Source organism: Ptychodera flava, chromosome 21, assembly GCF_041260155.1.
Source record: "Ptychodera flava strain L36383 chromosome 21, AS_Pfla_20210202, whole genome shotgun sequence".
NCBI lineage: Eukaryota > Metazoa > Hemichordata > Enteropneusta > Ptychoderidae > Ptychodera > Ptychodera flava.
This window is the reverse complement of record NC_091948.1, coordinates 29,597,410-29,614,067: the sequence shown is the minus strand read 5'-3', so window position 1 is coordinate 29,614,067 and position 16,658 is coordinate 29,597,410. Positions and strand designations below refer to the sequence as shown.

The following is a 16,658-nucleotide window of genomic DNA, read 5'->3' as shown; positions in this document are numbered from 1 at the left end:
CTCTAAGCGTGACCAAGTAACAAAACGTATTAGTGTTAGCTTTTCAATAAATAACAGAAAGTGTCCACAGGCGCGACGACGAGAGCTCTCTGAACATGAAACACGCTGGTCCACAGTGCCAACTCCGTCCGGACGCATCAGTCCAACGAGAACAGCCACGTAGCAGCTCGACGCTCAAGTACAACCATCTTCGTAGAACTCCTACCACTAGGACGTTTCCAAATAACTGTAATGTACTCACAGGAACTCTGGAATCAGAACTTCTTCAGGCGTCAACAGGCACACAAAGTTTCTAGACTGCAGTCACAATTTTGGCACCAGCGGGAAAAAGTCCGTAAAGTCGGCCTCGATCTTCAAAACTGGGAAACTCAGTGGACGTGGACTTCCGACGATCCCAGCACTTGCGGAGAGTCAAAGTGACGTGGCTATGAACACGCTTATATACGACAAAAATACATTATTCATAAACACCTGGTCACGCAAATAAGCAAACGAAAACAAAAGGGATTCAAACTATGTTACCTGGTCACTAGAAAAATTATAGAGGGCGTTTCCCTCGTAACAATTGCAAATGCGAAAAATCAGTCGTTACATCAACATCGAGCAGTAGAACCGGGCAATTATCTTGTTCTCGCAGATTTTATGCTAATGGTTTCCTTGACATTCAAGTAGAGACACGTATGATTATGTCCCGTTATAACTTTCTGATATAATATTTGGCTAAAATATTTCATAAAACATAGAGCGTTAATGTGAAACATCTTGGCCACGAGACATTTGCTTGAAAGACGTAGAATTGTGTGAGCAACAACGTTCTAACAATCGCCGATCATCAAACCCCCCGGCTGCCAATTATGATTTTCCCTAACAAGTGTCTAGGGTATGATTATCTCGATATCTGCCTCGAAAGGCCCAAAACGGGGTGAATTTTGAGGTAAAGACAAACGATCAGCAATATTCTGAGTTTTCAAAATTCACGGGCAGATGTGAAGCCTACGAATCGCCGAACAAACTTTGGTTTACTTTTACTCTCATGCCTGTACGTCTAGAAATATCGGGTTCGAGATTTCCCTTACAAAGTTGATGAAATTCGACTTTTTTATGTCAAAAACTGACCAAAATATCCTGCCGCTGGTGGCGCATTTCAAGGCCGTCGCATAAATTAAAATACAGGCAGTGCCCTTCACAAAACCATCGGCGTGTTCTAACACTAACTACACGATCCTCGAATTCTACGTTATGCTTTCAAGTGTGAGTGGCATTTTTTTACAAAATGGTCATTCTTCATTGATTATCAAATCACGACATGCAAGTTTTATCGTGTTTTTTGGTCAGCAGAAACTAATGTTGCATATGTGGAATGAAAGAGCATGTGTTATATTTACCACAGTAATGACTTTTACTTGATTTGGATAGTCGGTTTCATTACAATTAAGCGATATCCCTTGTACTTTAACGAAAGCAGCGAATTTTGCAATGTTGACTCGAAACTTATTTTCTAAATCTTATTTCTACCCTCAGCTGTTCGAATGCTGCATCTCTTGCACTTTATAGACTCAGAAGGAGAATTGACAGGTTATCTCCCTTATCTCAAATATCCGGACAAAACTGCAGTGCTCTTCCAATATAGGCCTATTCATTATTAGAAAAACAACCTTGGCTGACATATAGATAGTAACATATAGATTGCTACATTACATTATAATCGTAAAGAATCGTATAAGTTGTTTGCAATCCGTATAATGAACACAGAACGCGCACCTTTAATGAAAAAAAATAGACTCGATATTTGTAAAGGTTTCAATGTATAATCAACAAAATCCATCCCTTTGTACTTGATCGGCTTCAAGGCACAGTTAGTGTCTAATCGTCAAACACAACGAGCGCATGATAATACCAGCGGGCTATGGACAACTTACTTTGCTTTCGATATATACTGAAATATGATTTAAGTGTAGTAGTCACAAGAGTATTCAAAGTCCTTTTAAACAAATGACCAGAAGTATGTATTTAATTTGATTCATTCGGTGCCGTAAACAGTAGAGCTGGAGGAAAGTTAGGCGTCGGAGGTCTGTTGATGTCGAATCATAATGAAAATCGATTTTCAAATAGTTTACAAAGTTAATTTCGTCACTAACAATTAGAGGCGAGAAGAAGCGAACGCTAAACATGCATGCTGTATTCCTCACACAAGCCTTACAAAGAATGACCCTTGTTGAACTTCAGTGAAAGACACTCACCGGTAGTACTGTGAACATCTGTTTATGAAATTAGACGTCACCATGGTTTATCTTTTAGAATAATTTGATTATATTCAAATGCGAAAAAATCGTCGTTACATTAACATCGAGCAGTAGAACCGGGAAATTATCTTGTTTTCGCAGATTTTATGCTAATGGTTTCCTTGACATTCAAGTAGAGACACGTATGATTATGTCCCGTTATAACTTTCTGATATATATTTGGCTAAAATATTTCATAAAACATAGAGCGTTAATGTGAAACAACTTGGCCACGAGACATTTGCTTGAAATACGTAGAATTGTGTGAGCAACAATGTTCTAACAATCGCCGATCATCACCCCCCCCCCCGGCTGCAAATTATGATTTTCCCTAACAAGTGTCTAGGGTATGATTATCTCGATATATGCCCGAAAGGCCAAAACGGGGTGAATTTTGAGGTAAAGACAAACGATCAGCAATATTCTGAGTTTTCAAAATTCACGGGCTGATGTAAAGCCTACGAATCGCCGAACAAACTTTGGTTTACTTTTACTCTCATGCCTGACACTATATGTACGATCTTGAAATATCGTTTTCGAGATTTCCCTTACAAAGTTGATGAAATTCGACTTTTTTATGTAAAAAACTGACCAAAATATCCTGCCGCTGGTGGCGCATTTCCAGGCCGTCGCATAAATTAAAATACAGGCAGTGCCCTTCACAAAACCATCGGCGTGTTCTAACACTAACCACACGATCCTCGAATTCTACGTTATGCTTTCAAATGTGAGTGGCATTTTTTCACAAAATGGTCATTCTTCATTCATAATCAAATCACGACACGCTAGTTTTATCGTGTTTTTTTTTTTTGGTCGGCAGAAACTAATGTTGCACATGTGGAATGAAAGAGCATGTGTTATATTTACCACAGTGATGACTTTTACTTGATTTGGATAGTCGGTTTCATTACACTTAAGCGATACCCCTTGTACTTTAACGAAAGCAGCGAATTTTGCAATGTTGACTCGAAACTTATTTTCTAAATCTTATTTCTCCCCCGTTCGAGTGCTGCATCTCTTGCACTTTATAGACTCAGAAGGAGAATTGACAGGTTATCTTCCTTATCTCAAATATCCGGACAAAACTGCAGTGCTCTTCCAATATATTCATTATTAGAAAAACAACCATGGCTGACATATAGATTGCTACATTACATTATAATCGTAAAGAATCGTATAAGTTGTTTGCAATCCGTATAATGAACACAGAACGCGCACCTTTAATGAAAAAAAATAGACTCGATATTTGTAAAGGTTTCAATGTATAATCAACAAAATCCATCCCTTTGTACTTGATCGGTTTCAAGGCAGAGTTAGTGTCTAATCGTCAAACACAACGATCGCATGATAATATCAGCAGGCTATGGACAACTTTGCTCTCGATATATACTGAAATATGATTTAAGTGCGGCCCTGTAGTAGTCACAAGAGTATTCTAAGTCCTTTTAAACAAATGACCAGAAGTATGTATTTAATTTGATTCAGTCGGTGCCGTAAACAGTAGAGCTGGAGGAAAGTTAGGCGTCGGAGGTCTGTTTATGTCGAATCATAATGAAAATCGATTTTCAAATAGTTTACAAAGTTAATTTCGTCACTAACAATTAGAGGCGAGAAGAAGCGAACGCTAAACATGCATGCTGTATTAATTCCTCACACAAGCCTTACAAAGAATGACCCTTGTTGAACTTCAGTGAAAGACACTCACCGGTAGTACTTTGAACATCTGTTTATGAAATTTGCATAAGCATTGTTTTACAAACTATGAATTGATTTGATCTGAATAGAGACTGTCTTTGAATATGCGAGAATATTTCTCCTCTTTCTTTGGGTGCGTTCACTTCTTGACAACAGCAAAATCATTTCCAAAACATCGAATACAGATTAATGGTTGTTCCGATTCTTTGCAATCGCAGGCTACCAGTTCTATCTACATACAACCTCTGGTAGAGTCTACTCATCGAAATCAATTTGATATTATTAGACGTCAGCATGGTTTATCTTTTCAAATAATTTGATTATATTTCAAATGCGAAAAATCAGTCGTTACATCAACATCGACCAGTAGAACCGGAAAATTATCTTGTTTTCGCAGATTTTATGCTAATGGTTTCCTTGACATTCAAGTAGAGACACGTATGATTATGTCCCGTTATAACTTTCTGATATAATATTTGGCTAAAATATTTCATAAAACATAGAGCGTTAATGTGAAACAACTTGGCCACGAGACATTTGCTTGAAATACGTAGAATTGTGTGAGCAACAACGTTCTAACAATCGCCGATCATCAAACCCCCCCGGCTGCAAATTATGATTTTCCCTTACAAGTGTCTAGGGTATGATTATCTCGATATCTGCCCCGAAAGGCCCAAAACGGGGTGAATTTTGAGGTAAAGACAAACGATCAGCAATATTCTGAGTTTTCAAAATTCACGGGCTGATGTAAAGCCTACGAATCGCCGAACAAACTTTGGTTTACTTTTACTCTCATGCCTGACACTATATGTACGATCTAGAAATATCGTTGTTCGAGATTTCCCTTACAAAGTTGATGAAATTCGACTTTTTTATGTCAAAAACTGACCAAAATATCCAGCCGCTGGTGGCGCATTTCCAGGCCGTCGCATAAATTAAAATACAGGCAGTGCCCTTCACAAAACCATCGGCGGGTTCTAACACTAACCACACGATCCTCGAATTCTACGTTATGCTTTGAAATGTGAGTGGCATTTTTTTACAAAATGGTCATTCTTCATTGATAATCAAATCACGACACGCTAGTTTTATCGTGTTTTTTTTTTGGTCGGCAGAAACTAATGTTGCACATGTGGAATGAAAGAGCATATGTTATATTTACCACAGTGATGACTTTCACTTGATTTGGATAGTCGGTTTCATTACAATTAAGCGATACCCCTTGTACTTTAACGAAAGCAGCGAATTTTGCAATGTTGACTCGAAACTTATTTTCTAAATCTTATTTCGCCCCCGTTCGAGTGCTGCATCTCTTGCACTTATAGACTCAGAAGGAGAATTGACAGGTTATCTCCCTTATCTCAAATATCCGGACAAAACTGCAGTGCTCTTCCAATATATTCTTTTTTAGAAAAACAACCTTGGCTGACATGTAGATTGCTACATTACATTATAATCGTAAAGAATCGTATAAGTTGTTTGCAATCCGTATAATAAACGCGCACCTTTAATGAAAAAAAAACATAGACTCGATATTTGTCAAGGTTTCAATGTATAATCAACAAAATCCATCCCTTTGTACTTGATCGGTTTCAAGGCAGAGTTAGTGTCTAATCGTCAAACACAACGAGCGCATGATAATATCAGCAGGCTATGGACAACTTACTTTGCTCTCGATATATACTGAAATATGATTTAAGTGCGGCCCTGTAGTAGTCACAAGAGCATTCGAAGTCCTTTTAAACAAATGACTAGAAGTATGTATTTGATTTGATTCATTCGATGCTGCAAACAGTAGAGCTGGAGGAAAGTTAGGCGTCGGAGGTCTGTTGATGTCGGATCATAATGAAAATCGATTTTCAAAGAGTTTACAAAGTTAATTTCGTCACTAACAATTAGAGGCGACAAGAAGTGGACGCTAAACATGCATGCTGTATTCTCACACACAAGCCTTACAAAGAATGACCCTTGTTGAACTTCAGTGAAAGACACTCACCGGTAGTACTGTGAACATCTGTTTATGAATTTGCATAAGCATTGTTTTACAAACTATGAAATGATTTGATCTGAATAGAGACTGTTTTTGAATTTGCGAGAATATTTCTCCTCTTTCTTTGGTGCGTTTACTTCTTGACAACAGCAAAATCATTTCCAAAACATCGAATACAGATTAATGGTTGTTCCGTTTCTTCGCAATCGCAGGCTACCAGTTCTATCTACATACAACCTCTGGTAGATTCTACTCATCGAAATTAATTTGATATTATTAGACGTCAGCATGGTTTATCTTTTCAAATAATTTGATTATATTTCAAATGCGAAAAATCAGTCGTTACATCAACATCGAGCAGTAGAACCGAAAATTATCTTGTTTTCGCAGATTTTATGCTAATGGTTTCCTTGACATTCAAGTAGAGACACGTATGATTATGTCCCGTTATAACTTTCTGATATAATATTTGGCTACAATATTTCATAAAACATAGAGCGTTAATGTGAAACATCTTGGCCACGAGACATTTGCTTGAAATACGTAGAATTGTGTGACTAACAACGTTCTAACAATCGCCGATCATCACCCCCCCCCCCGGCTGCCAATTATGATTTTCCCTTACAAGTGTCTAGGGTATGATTATCTCGATATATGCCCCGAAAGGCCCAAACGGGATGAATTTTGAGGTAAAGACAAACGATCAGCAATATTCTGAGCTTTCAAAATTCACGGGCTGATGTAAAGCCTACGATCGCCGAACAAACTTTGGTTTACTTTTACTCTCATGCCTGACACTATATGTACGATCTAGAAATATCGTTTTCGAGATTTCCCTTACAAAGTTGATGAAATTCGACTTTTTTATGTCAAAAACTGACCAACATATCCAGCCGCTGGTGGCGCATTTCCAGGCCGTCGCATAAATTAAAATACAGGCAGTGCCCTTCACAAAACCATCGGCGGGTTCTAACAGTAACCACACTATCCTCGAATTCTACGTATGCTTTGAAATGTGAGTGGCATTTTTTTACAAAATGGTCATTCTTCATTGATAATCAAATCACGACACGCTAGTTTTATCGTGTTTTTTTTTTGGTCGGCAGAAACTAATGTTGCACATGTGGAATGAAAGAGCATGTGTTATATTTACCACAGTGATGACTTTTACTTGATTTGGATAGTCGGTTTCATTACACTTAAGCGATACCCCTTGTACTTTAACGAAAGCAGCGAATTTTGCAATGTTGACTCGAAACTTATTTTCTAAATCTTATTTCGCCCCCGTTCGAGTGCTGCATCTCTTGCACTTATAGACTCAGAAGGAGAATTGACAGGTTATCTCCCTTATCTCAAATATCCGGACAAAACTGCAGTGCTCTTCCAATATATTCATTATTAGAAAAACAACCAAGGCTGACATGTAGATTGCTACATTACATTATAATCGTAAAGAATCGTATAAGTTGTTTGCAATCCGTATAATAAACGCGCACCTTTAATGAAAAAAAACAGACTCGATATTTGTCAAGGTTTCAATGTATAATCAACAAAATCCATCCCTTTGTACTTGATCGGCTTCAAGGCAGAGTTAGTGTCTAATCGTCAAACACAACGAGCGCATGATAATATCAGCGGGCTATGGACAACTTACTTTGCTTTCGATATATACTGAAATATGATTTAAGTGCGGCCCTGTAGTAGTCACAAGAGCATTCGAAGTCCTTTTAAACAAATGACTAGAAGTATGTATTTGATTTGATTCATTCGATGCTGCAAACAGTAGAGCTGGAGGAAAGCTAGGCGTCGGAGGTCTGTTGATGTCGGATCATAATGAAAATCGATTTTCAAAGAGTTTACAAAGTTAATTTCGTCACTAACAATTAGAGGCGACAAGAAGTGGACGCTAAACATGCATGCTGTATTCCTCACACAAGCCTTACAAAGAATGACCCTTGTTGAACTTCAGTGAAAGACACTCACCGGTAGTACTGTGAACATCTGTTTATGAAATTTGCATAAGCATTGTTTTACAAACTATGAAATGATTTGATCTGAATAGAGACTGTTTTTGAATTTGCGAGAATATTTCTCCTCTTTCTTTGGGTGCGTTTACTTCTTGACAACAGCAAAATCATTTCCAAAACATCGAATACAGAGTAATGGTTGTTCCGTTTCTTTCCAATCCCGGGCTACCAGTTCTATCTACATACAACCTCTGGTAGAGTCTACTCATCGAAATTAATTTGATATTATTAGACGTCACCATGGTTTATCTTTTCAAATAATTGGATTATATTGCAAATGCGAAAAATCAGTCGTTACATCAACATCGAGCAGTAAAACCGGGAAATTACCTTGTTCTCGCAGATTTTATGCTAATGGTTTCCTTGACATTCAAGTAGAGACACGTATGATTATGTCCCGTTATAACTTTCTGATATAATATTTGGCTAAAATATTTCATAAAACATAGAGCGTTAATGTGAAACATCTTGGCCACGAGACATTTGCTTGAAAGACGTAGAATTGTGTGAGCAACAACGTTCTAACAATCGCCGATCATCAAACCCCCCGGCTGCCAATTATGATTTTCCCTAACAAGTGTCTAGGGTATGATTATCTCGATATATGCCCCGAAAGCCCAAACGGGGTGAATTTTGAGGTAAAGACAAACGATCAGCAATATTCTGAGTTTTCAAAATTCACGGGCTGATGTAAAGCTTACGAATCGCCAAACAAACTTTGGTTTATTTTTACTCTCATGCCTGACACTATATGTACGATCTAGAAATATCGGTTTTCGAGATTTCCCTTACAAAGTTGATGAAATTCGACTTTTTTATGTCAAAAACTGACCAACATATCCAGCCGCTGGTGGCGCATTTCCAGGCCGTCGCATAAATTAAAATACAGGCAGTGCCCTTCATAAAACCATCGGCGGGTTCTAACACAAACCACACGATCCTCGAATTCTACGTTTTGCTTTCAAATGTGAGTGGCATTTTTTCACTAAATGGTCATTCTTCATTGATAATCAAATCACGAAACGCTAGTTTTATTGTGGTTTTTTTTTGGTCGGCAGAAACTAATGTTGCACATGTGGAATGAAAGAGCATATGTTATATTTACCACAGTGATGACTTTTACTTAATTTGGATAGTCGGTTTCATTACAATTAAGCGATACCCCTTGTACTTTAACGAAAGCAGCGAATTTTGTAATGTTGACTCGAAACTTATTTTCTAAATCTTATTTCGCCCCCGTTCGAGTGCTGCATCTCTTGCACTTATAGACTCAGAAGGAGAATTGACAGGTTATCTCCCTTATCTCAAATATCCGGACAAAACTGCAGTGCTCTTCCAATATATTCATTTTAGAAAAACAACCTTGGCTGACATGTAGATTGCTACATTACATTATAATCGTAAAGAATCGTATAAGTTGTTTGCAATCCGTATAATAAACGCGCACCTTTAATGAAAAAAAATATAGACTCGATATTTGTCAAGGTTTCAATGTATAATCAACAAAATCCATCCTTTTGTACTTGATCGGCTTCAAGGCACAGTTAGTGTCTAATCGTCAAACACAACGAGCGCATGATAATATCAGCAGGCTATGGACAACTTACTTTGCTCTCGATATATACTGAAATATGATTTAAGTGCGGCCCTGTAGTAGTCACAAGAGTATTCAAAGTCCTTTTAAACAAATGACCAGAAGTATGTATTTAATTTGATTCATTCGGTGCCGTAAACAGTAGAGCTGGAGGAAAGTTAGGTGTCGGAGGTCTGTTGATGTAGAATCAAAATGAAAATCGATTTTCAAAGAGTTTACAAAGTTAATTTCGTCACTAACAATTAGAGGCGAGAAGAAGCGAACGCTAAACATGCATGCTGTATTCCTCACACAAGCCTTACAAAGAATGACCCTTGTTGAACTTCAGTGAAAGACACTCACCGGTGAACATCTGTTTATGAAATTTGCATAAGCATTGTTTTACAAACTATGAATTGATTTGATCTGAATAGAGACTGTTTTTGAATATGCGAGAATATTTCTCCTCTTTTTTTGGGTGCGTTCACTTCTTGACAACAGCAAAATCATTTCCAAAACATCGAATACAGATTAATGGTTGTTCTTATTCTTTGCAATCGCAGGCTACCAGTTCTATCTACATACAACCTCTGGTTGAGTCTACTCATCGAAATTAATTTGATATTATTAGACGTCAGCATGGTTTATCTTTTAGAATAATTGGATTATATTGCAAATGCGAAAAATCAGTCGTTACATCAACATCGAGCAGTAGAACCGGGAAATTATCTTGTTTTCGCAGATTTTATGCTAATGGTTTCCTTGACATTCAAGTAGAGACACGTATGATTATGTCCCGTTATAACTTTCTGATATAATATTTGGCTAAAATATTTCATAAAACATAGAGCGTTAATGTGAAACATCTTGGCCACGAGACATTTGCTTGAAATACGTAGAATTGTGTGAGCAACAACGTTCTAACAATCGCCGATCATCAACCCCCCGGCTGCAAATTATGATTTTCCCTTACAAGTGTCTAGGGTATGATTATCTCGATATCTGCCTCGAAAGGACCAAAACGGGGTGAATTTTGAGGTAAAGACAAACGATCAGCAATATTCTGAGCTTTCAAAATTCACGGGCTGATGTAAAGCCTACGAATCGCCGAACAAACTTTGGTTTACTTTTACTCTCATGCCTGACACTATATGTACGATCTAGAAATATCGTTTTTCGAGATTTCCCTTACAAAGTTGATGAAATTCGACTTTTTTATGTCGAAAACTGACCAAAATATCCAGCCACTGGTGGCGCATTTCCAGGCCGTCGCATAAATTAAAATACAGTGCCCTTCACAAAACCATCGGCGGGTTCTAACACTAACCACACGATCCTCGAATTCTACGTTATGCTTTCAAATGTGAGTGGCATTTTTTTACAAAATGGTCATTCTTCATTGATAATCAAATCACGACACGCTAGTTTTATCGTGTTTTTTGTCGGCAGAAAGTAATGTTGCACATGTGGAATGAAAGAGCATGTGTTATATTTACCACAGTGATGACTTTTACTTGATTTGGATAGTCGGTTTCATTACAATTAAGCGATACCCCTTGTACTTTAACGAAAGCAGCGAATTTTGCAATGTTGACTCGAAACTTATTTTCTAAATCTTATTTCGCCCCCGTTCGAGTGCTGCATCTCTTGCACTTATAGACTCAGAAGGAGAATTGAGAGGTTATCTTTCTTATCTAAAATATCCGGACAAAGATGCAGTGTTTTTCCAATAGATTCATTATTAGAAAAACAACCAAGGCTGACATGTAGATTGCTACATTACATTATAATCGTAAAGAATCGTATAAGTTGTTTGCAATCCGTATAATCATAGACTTTAAAAACGTTTTTAAAGTCTATGATGTAATGAACACAGAATGCGCACCTGTAATGAAAAAAATATAGGCTCGATATTTGTAAAGGTTTCAATGTATAATCAACAAAATCCAACCCTTTGTACTTGATCGGTTTCAAGGCAGAGTTCGTGTCAAATCGTCAAACACGACCGCATTATAATATCAGCGGGCTATAGACAACTTACTTTCCTTTCGATATATACTGAAATATGATTTAAGTGCGGCCCTGTGGAAGTCACAAGAATATTCGCAGTTGTGTTAGAATTTTTCCTTTACCTGCAGACGGCATTTTGTTCGGAACGTCACTGTGCGCGCGTGGTTAATATGGATACATTTCTGCGCGGAAATCTGCGCAATACGCTAATAATTATCCGATCGTACAACCTTATGCTGAACTATGGTAGGGACTCATACAAATATGCACGGAATTTCAAAAATCCTCTAAAAGTGTCAAAGGGGCTTATGGTTATACACGAGCAGGTGTTTATGTTTAGGTACTTGATGATAACAATAAAACCATGTGTTCATTCTTATTTACTTTTACGTGATCAAACCCACATGAGTGAACCAGGCAGTTTTTTATTATACAAAAACCTTCACTGTTGTCAATGATAAAGAGTTCAGTTTTCCGTAGAAGAACTGAACGTGTGACGGCGCGCATTTAAATACAGCCCTGATTATATTGCAGTCGGTTGTGACGTAACAACACCATCTAGTCTGATCTGAAAACTTTGTATTCACCGCTACATGGTTATGAACAGCTGCAAGACTTACGAGATAAAAAAAATCGGCAAAATAAAAAATCACCTACCTACCCAATTTATTAAAAGTATGTAATCGGAACAACAATTTTGCTAATTAGGCACGGTGTGAAGATTAAAAGGATTGAGCTAAATTGTGAGAATGTTGAACGAAGCCATCGAGACACTGATGGCTGAGAGAAGTTTTACGTACTGATCTTCTCTCTGACTAGGTTTACGAACGTTCAAGGTACAAGGTACAAGGCTTAGCTAGGAATATTAGAATCCTGAGTAGGGAAAATTCATCCTTGATTAGGGGCAACATCAAAAGTTCAATATAATAAATCTAACTTAATTGCTTAAGTTTGGCCTCAGACCCCCCGACCCCCTTCTAACTTAACTCACCTAAATTGGAAAACATTGCGGACTCATACCCTGTACTAATTCTTTCAAACGACGTACCAATGTACCATTGAATTATATGAAAATTGAAAACCATTATAAAGTAACACAAATACGGGTGACTGGATCGGTTTTAGCGTACGAAAAGCAGCCTTGAATCGTAAAATTTGCCAAAAAGACCGTTAAATCGTTTTTGACTGCACAGAAATTAATTTGGCCAAAAACCCCCCACCCCCAAACTTAAGCAATTAAGTTTTTTTTCAAACATCGATCTTTTGACGTTGCCCCTTAGGATACCAAGGAAATTCGAACTGTAGAGAAAGCTTCAATATTTCCAGTACACCTGGGTGTCAAAACTCTACATTTTATAAAATGATGGGTCAGAATTGTGTTTGAGGGAAAAAACGGGGGATAAAGACTACATTAAGTCTGCTTTCACAAATAACGATTAGCGGGGCTGGAGGAATCTCGATTGAAATCTTATTTTTTTTCAGATCCCCCCCCTAAGTACCCTAAAAAAATTTCAAATGCCCCCCTCTATATGGTCAAAATTTTTCAAGTCCCCCCAACTATCACAGGCCCGCATATTTGTAAAGGATGTGAGCGCAGAAAAAATAAACATGTATTGCGCCGTTCTGCTCACAGGTGTTCAACACTACCTGTATTAGCACTTTGTATAGTCATATTCCCAAGGCAAGTTCTTTAAATGCATCAGTGAATTTTTAGATTTATTGGTCTAAAAGCCAACTTGAGTTAATCCAACTCTGGCCAGGTCAATTGCTCCTGTTGAAGAGCACACAAAATCATGCAATCATGAGAGAGTAGGAACATTGTGAATTCTGGCTAATTGCCGTATTGCACAGTGACCTACCAAAAAATTGTTTCAAAATTACAAGACCTATATGAATTAGATGCTACTCAAAATTGACAATACCGGAAGGTTAAAATATTCCATCAAATAAATGTTTTAATCTCTGAAATTTAGGGTGTGACAATTGCAAATTTGGTTAAAAAATAAATAATTCCATTTGGTCACATATTTTTTCTTTTAGTCTTTACTATTAAAAGTTTTACTTCTGTATCATTTTATAATAAGAGTGTGAAAATTTAGAAAATCAAGCATGGTGACCCCATCTTTTTTCTTTAATATTTGATTATTCTCATATGCCAGAATTCAAACATTTCTATGTTTTCTTCCATGTGTTGCTCTCTGGCCTGATCTTGTGTACAAGTGAGTTTCACTGTCATGAGTGTCATTTGACCAAAACTCTTCTTCAACTACCATGTACATCAGAGTCAGAGCTATCTCTGTCACTGTTCAGGTATGCAGTAACAGTGATACTACAGTAGCAGGGTAGTATCTGATAGTGACACTACCCGTAGGCAGTAGCTGTATTAACTTTGATAATTTTGGCAATATTTTTGTTCAGTTTTACAACTGCGTTCTTGTTCTACTCCCTACAGCATGTTGAATTGTCCAGTATTCAGCTTGCTATCACAGCCTAGATCTATGTATGTGTACCATTGCCTTTGTATCACTGACAACTGACTGTCAGTCTGGACTCCATACATATTTATATTTATATACACAGGCTTTGACGACAAACTAAATATTGTGTGTTTGAGCATGCTGTAGGGAGATAGCAAGAAACTGTAGTTGTTATATTGCATAGAAAAATTGCAGAAATCATTAACAGTTGCACCTAAGTTACGAGGCTCAAGTTTGTTTTTTACGGCAAATCACACGTTTAGATTTTTTCGAGATAGAAGTCATGAAATGTGACAAAATGGTTCTAGATTTTGTTAAATTATTACTAACATTACAACATTTTGATGACATAAAAAATGGTATTCATTTTTCATTGAATTACCTACAAAAACTTGGAATTGAATGTAAAACTCAAAGGGACCAAAAATTTTCAAGTCCCCCCTACAGGTAGAGCAAAATTTTCAAGTCCCCCCTCCACTACCCCCAAAATTTTCGAATCCCCCCTGAATTCCTCCAGCCCCCCCCCCCTAACCGTTTTTTGTGAACGCAGCCTAAAATTCCTCTATAGAAAGTGTATATCATTTCAATGACAGCGCCCCTTGGATAGAAATGTTTTCGACACCGGTCGTCCTCAGACAATGTTTGACATTGGTCCAGAAGGCATTATTTTAGTACAGAAAAATGTAAAAATAGTCTATAGGCCTAAGCTCATATCATTCGTATAATTTAAATATGAACATTTTTGATAAATAATATTTCTGTCATCACTGTATACTTATAATTATAAACATCAAACTACACTTGAATCCTGATTGTTATTTACAATTTATGCAAAATTCTCGCGGTTGTGGCACAGATCCTCGGAAATAGGGTCTCCAGTTATAGCATTTGCAATCTCCGTAAACAGCAAATAATAGGAAGGGCGCCATCTGTCATCATACACATGCACAGGCCTTCAAGCAACTTCCACTTTCATCGGTGCAGCTTCTTGATTTCCAAAATTTCTACCCGATTTTGGCAGATTGCTGAGTGAAGCATTGAACCGACCTTGTTTTATACCAACGGTCGTCCGAACTGCCCAAATCGGGTCGAAATTCTTGAAGTCAAGAAGTAACACTGAAGAAAGTGGGAGTTTACTTAAAGGCAAGTGCAGTTGGGTGCTTTATATATTAAGTGAACAAGCATGACTGAAATGAGGTAGTTTTATTAACAATGTTCAAATTTACAATCATGAACGAAATGTCATTAGGGAGATTAAAAGTGTATCAATACTGTAAACAATGTTTACACTGTTGTTACGACTAATAATGTCTTCTAGCCCTAAGATACATGTTGTCATCAGAGCCCGATAGTCTAAAGCAGACTCAAGATAATACACTAATCAACATGCAATCCGGGTGTTAAATTTTTTACCTTAATGGTGGCTTCAAAACTTTACATTTTATACAGAATGACGAGTCAAATCGTGCTTGAGGCAAAAAAGCACGGAACAATAGATTTTATCAAAATTTCCTCAGACGAAAGTACATGAGGCAAAGGGGGGGGGGGGGGGGGGGTTTCAAAACCGCGGTATATATGTTTACCCTGTACCCTTCACGCAATGCCCCCGTTAGAATACCATAGAAGATGCTACCATCACAAAACGAATTTAAAATGGCCTGACAGGAGAACATGGTGACCATGTTAAAGTTCATGTCAGTACAGTGAGATACCTGTAAACTTTGGGTGACTTGTCAGAGCTTTCAAAATACGATACCACAAAGTTTTGGCCCGATAATTCCAATTCCAAATAAACTGAAAATTTACTTGTCTTTACAACTTTTGATGACTGTGACTATTTTCTGTGATTTATTGAGTCTCTCCAACTTTAAACTCTTCAGATGGGTTCAAACTGTCTCGTATCTCCACCCAGGGTAGAGGTACTGTGGTTTAAGTAATCTTTTAATGACAGATGTTTGTGGTTTGATACACAGGGAGAGCCCCTGTAAGCATTAGAAAGAGAGCCATAGTGCTTACCGGGGCCAATATATCGAACCACAAGCGACTGCGATGGATTCCAACATTAAAAGATAGACCATAAGAAATTTAGAACAGCTCACTCATTCCTATTTTGCCTGCACTGCATGTAATGCGATATGTATACATGCTTTACCAATGTAAAAATATCCATACTTTGCTGTTTTGAAGCTGCATTACCAATGTAGTGGAATCTATATGTATTGAGTACAGCATAATTCACGGCAACACAAATCAGGAAGATGCAGAACGAACTTGATAAGGGGTGGCCCAGTTGATTTCGGGGGGGGGGGGGGGGGGGGGGGGGGCTGGAGGAAATCGGTATGATAAAAATTTTTACCCACCCTGGCAGCAATTTTTTCTCTGAGGTTGCTTCGAAGCAATTTTTTCCCTTCCCTTCTGCAGAGACAATTTTTTCCAGCATTTGGCCAGCAACATTTTTTTTAAAATCTTCCGGCCCCCAGAAATGGGCCACCCTTAAGTTGTGCAAATTTGTCTTGAGCAGAAGGGAAGATATTCAGGCATATGTCACTAGTGATGGTATATAGTTTAATACAAAAACAACACAGTGTGTTTCTAAACAACACA

General features: G+C 37.7%; 1 long non-coding RNA gene across 1 annotated transcript; it reads right to left on the bottom strand.

Moving 5' to 3' along the window:
- Positions 1-15,238: 15,238 nt before the first annotated feature.
- On the bottom strand, positions 15,239-15,605 carry LOC139120999 (uncharacterized). Its single transcript, XR_011549191.1, has 2 exons — positions 15,468-15,605; positions 15,239-15,374 (listed from the first exon to the last, which is right to left on the bottom strand). It is a non-coding gene; the product is annotated as an uncharacterized lncRNA (long non-coding RNA).
- Positions 15,606-16,658: the final 1,053 nt, after the last annotated feature.